Source organism: Elephas maximus, chromosome 3 (genome assembly GCF_024166365.1).
Source record: "Elephas maximus indicus isolate mEleMax1 chromosome 3, mEleMax1 primary haplotype, whole genome shotgun sequence".
NCBI classification, from domain to species: Eukaryota; Metazoa; Chordata; class Mammalia; order Proboscidea; family Elephantidae; genus Elephas; species Elephas maximus.
The window spans coordinates 171506210-171511227 of NC_064821.1; positions in this window are offsets into that span (position 1 = coordinate 171506210).

Here is a 5018-nt window from a genome sequence, read left to right on the forward strand (position 1 = left end):
CGCCTTCCTGCGCAATTCACAGCTCTGTTCCCCTAGAGGGAAGAAAGATCTGAACTGTCCTGAGCCTGTTTCTTCTCAGGGCCCTCGCATATTCACACTCTCTTTGACCAGGAGTTTGCTGGGCCCTGACTCTGGGCACAGGCAGGCAGTGACCTGGGCAGCAGTTAGGGGAAAACAAGGGAGAGCCCCTGCCCTCCTGTAGCTCCAGGTCCACTGGGGTGACCACAACACAAGGCTCATTGCGAAACCCTGCGAGGCAACGCTCGCTTGATAAGCACCACATGTGTGGAGAGAGCGTTCATCCCAGCCCAGCCTGGGCTCTCTTGGGTGGGCCGGGGTCTGGGAGGGACATACACAAGAAATAGGAAGAAGATTCTTCCAAGAACATAGAGCGGATTCAATCACTCACCAGCTGTGTGACTTCGGGAGAGTTGCCCGAAGTCTATGCAGTCGGGTTGGTTATCCACACACCACGGCTCCCTGGTATTCTAGGGTTCTGTCAGTGCGTGGCATAGAGCTGCAACCGGTAGCTAGGCAGGGGGAAGGGGTGCTTCTGAGAACTCACTGAGGCAGAGGGGGCAGCAAAGGCCTGGGCGGCAGGAAGAGGCATGGGGCCTGTGATTCTAAGCACAGCTTCCCATGACCACTAGGTGGGAGGGGTCACACCTGAAAGGGCATCAGGGCTGAGACCCATCCTCAAGTTCAGAGACCAGGTGCCTCAGCCATGGGCTCCACCTCACCCCATCCCCTCTACCCCAGGACCAAAGCCACCTCAGGCAAAGAAAGAAGGACCCTAGCTGGGTGGGGGGCAGTGAGCACAGAGGCCAGGGAGCCGTATCAGCACGGACCAACGACAAACAAAGATGAGCTGTTTTCTTCCAGCTTGAGGATGTTTATTTGCAAACAACAGTGTTTGCGTTGGCCTCTGTTCTCCAGCCTCCCAGGCCAACAGAGGCTGTCTGTGTGCCTGCCCCGCCCTCCTCTCGGGTTCCGTCTCTGGCCTCCACCAGGGCCTCCTGGGAGTGCAAATCCCCTGGCTGTCTGCAGCGGCTCCTCACACACGCAATCTGAGCACACTCAGCATGCAGACCGGTGGAGTGATCAGTGGCGGTTTGGGGGTGGGGAAAGGGAAAGGAGGACAGTCCAGCTTTGGGGACAGCCCGCAGCATGTTAAACAAGAAAGGTATGTGCGGGGGCACCCCCCAGAACTCACCTCCCTTTCCCCATCGCACCCCCAGATACCTAAATCCAACCACAGGTCAGTATCCCTACGCCCAGCCCAAATCTCAAGACCAAGTTTCAGAGATAACCCTAGCCAGTACCCATCAATGCCAGGAATTTAGGGCTCCAAGCACCTCTGAATTGGCCTTCTGAGGTCCTGAAGTATTGAGCCCAGGAAATCAAACCTCCTTGAAATTTTGGTAATGCTAGGGGTCGGCTCTGTGCAAACCGTCCCTCAGTGAGGTCTCCCCTTCTCAGGATCCCTTCTTTTGGGGTCACCACTTTCTACATGGGGCCACATCAAGCAGGCAACTACCCTGGGGAGGGATAGCACATCAAGCCCAGCAACCAAACAAGAAGGTTATTTTCTCTCTGACAGGATGCTGGGTGTGGGTACAGGGCCCTGGGCAGAGAGGAGACACTCTGGGAAAGGGGATAGGAGGCAGAAGGAGTGGGCGCTCAACGGTGGGGCCCTTATGAAGATATCCAGTCACTGTCTTGCTGAAAGTGAGCGGCAGGTCCCTTTGGTCTGAGGAGGAGAGAACGGGTCTAGAACATCAGAGGATAGAAGTCATCCCCACTCAGCCCCACCACAACCTCCTAAGGACAGGATGCCCTTTCCTTGCCTGCGTGCCCAGTCCTTGTCTCCTCTCTGCCCAAAATAACAGGAAAGTCAGAAAATTCCAAAAATGTGGAACGCCCTCTCTTCCATTCCGAAGGCGTGGGCTGTCCTTCAGCCTTCCCCATTTCCCAGGACTGGCTGAGAGGTTCCAGGAAGGATGAGGCCTCTGATAAGAAAGAAGGTCTGACCCAGAATTGCTTGTGGTCCCAGTCAAGAAGAGGGGGACTGGAGGAAGCTGAGTTATGGGTGCTGGAGATATCAAAGACTTTGGGCTTCAGGAGCCTTGAAGTCAGGCAGCTGAGGATACAATCAGGCTCCTTCGCTGTGCGGCCTCTGGCAAGTCATTTAACCTCTCTGAACTTTGTCTTCTTTCAAGTGGGGATGACCCCTACCCCACAGTTATAAGAATTAAAGCAGGTAGTGTGCGTAAGTGCCTGGCATAGAGTAAGTGCTTCAAAATGTTTAGAGCCGCCCTTGACTTGATTCCAGGGCAGAGTTATATCCCCAACCCCTTAGCACAACTTTAACCAGGAACCCAGAAATCCACCCAGGAACCCATAACCTGGGCTCATTGCTATGTCGGCTCTTAGGAGTCTGGTCCTGAATCTTTGGCACAGAGCCAGGCCCTGGATGGGCAGGGTTGTGGGTCGGTAGGTAGGAGTATTACTGTACTGTTCTTGAGGTTACCCTTAAAAAGAAGTCCAGGGAATTGTTGGGCTGGGGTTCCCTGTTCAGGCCCCTGAAGTCATGCTATGTGCTTGCGGATTTCTACCTTTCTAATCCCCCGTGTACACTGCCCCCATATCTGAGTGAGAACAAGGTCAAATCTCTGAGCCCATATTTGTCTGTAAACTGGGAATATACAGTGAAACGACGGACAGCCAGAACTCCACAAGACTCCCTTGTTTTTCCAGGTCTTGCAAGTTTATGCCTTTGACAGAGTACAGCCTACCACTTTTCTATCTCTTGTTTTGGTGGAAAATATTTGAGGTTTTCTTCTCTAACAGGTTTCTGCCTTACACAGGTTCCGGCCTTCGCAGGTTTACTGTAGCAATCTAGAAGGGCAAAATGTTTGTACCTGACTACCATCTGAAAGGTTGACAGTTCAAACCCACCCAGTGGCACTGTGAAAGAAAGGCCTGGCAATCTGCTTCCATAAAGATCCCAGCCAAAAATCTCTATGGAGCTCAGTTCTACTCCGTAACACATGCGGTGACCATGAGTCAGAACTGACTCGACAGCAACAGGTTTGGTTTGGCTTTGGTTAGAAAAACCCATTGCCGTTGGTTAGAAGGGCAAAAAAATTCCTGAGGTGTGGGAGAGCAGCCATGATGGTGGGGGGGAGTGTTTGGTGGCTGACTGCATTTAGAAGAATCCCAGATTTTTATTGCAGCAGCAGCTGAGCCTCCATGCCTTTTCTTCCACCTGTTACCTCCCTGACTCATAGCCTACCCACGTGCCCAAGGGCTTTGAGGAAGTCCCCACGCATTCTAGTCTTGGCCACTCTCCTACTTAATCTCAGATCTCCAAAAAAGGAGTTTTGAAGTGTGCCCTAGACAAGACCCCAGCATGTATAAAGCCTCAGGCCTCATGAACTCTGTAGCTTTGAGGTGGCTTGATGCAGGGAAAAGGGAGTGAAGTGCAAGGTCAGCAAGTGAGGGACCTGGTGTACTGAGTGCCTTCTGGGGACAGGATGGAGGAGCAGAATGTGTACATCTGCCCTGTGGGATTAGACCGGCCTGGGCAGCTGGGCTCTGCCACTTACATGCTGGGCAATCATGGCCACTTAGTTACCCTCTCTGGGCTGATGGGGCTAATTCCTACATTCTTGGGTTGTGAGGGTTTAATGGGATTGAGGCGCCAAGTGGCTGTCCCAGGGCCTGACCCAGAGTAGGTGGTCAGTAGCTATAATAACATGCATGATCTCAGTTAATGGCAACACCATCCTCCCAGCAGCTCAGGTCAACCGTAGAGTCATCCTTAACTCCTCTTCCTCTCACATCCTTCATCAAAACTGTCAGCAAACCCTGTTGTTTCTCCCTATATCCAGCATCCCACCCCTTTTCTCTCACCACTTCATATTGCTCCACCCAGGTCCAAGCTACCAACGTCTCTCACCTGGATTATCCAGCAGCTTTCGATCCTGCCTCTCCTTGCCCCCTTCAGTCTTTGCTCAATTTAGTATCCGGACGGATCTTTCTTTAAAAGAACGAAAGAAAACAAATAAAAACTGGCTGTGGTAACAACCCAAGTGTCCATCAGCAGATGAATGCGTAAACATAATGTAGAAAATCCATACCATGGAATACCACTCAGCCATAAAGAGAAATGAAGTCCCGACACAGGCTATGACATGGGTAAATCTTGAAAACATCATGCTGAGTGAGATAACTCAGCCACAAAGGGACAAATATTGTAGGATCCCACATAGATGAAATATCTAGAATAGGGAAATGTATAGAGACCAAAGTTCATTAGTGGTCACCAGGGGCTGAGGGAGGGGGCGATGGGATTATTGCTGAAGGGCACCGAGTTTCTGTTTGGGGTGATGAAAAACATTTGGAAGTAGATCCTGGTGATGGTTACACAACATGGGGAATGTAATTACTCTTAAAATGTAACATACACTTAAAAATGGTTAAAATGGCAACTTTTTTGTTAGGTGTATTTTACCACAACTTAAAAAAAAACTAAAAGCCTTCATGGCTCCCTATTTTACTCACTGTAAAAGCCCAAGTCCGTGCAAAGGCCACATTATCTGACTCCTCACCTCTCTGACCTGCGCTCCCACCACAATCCCCCTCTCTCTGTCTGCCCCCCTACTTCCTCAACACTGGGCCGTGGTCCTCCCTCCCTGGAGTGCAAGTTTTCCGTATCCACTTGACTCAGTCTCCCCTCCCCCATGAGACCACCTTGACCCTGGCAGTTAATCCTGCTACCAGCCCCCAATACAGGCCCCCTTTGCTCCTTGAATTTGCTCCGTTGTTCCTATTTCCCACAGTTCTTAACACATTTAGCATACCATACAATTTACTGCCACCACCCATCTGTCCGTTAGTCATACCGTGGCAGCTCGCTCGTTGCTATGATGCTGGAAACTATGCCACTGGTATTTCAAATACCAGCACTGTCACCCAGGGCAGACAGGTTTCAGCAGACCTTCCAGACTAAATGA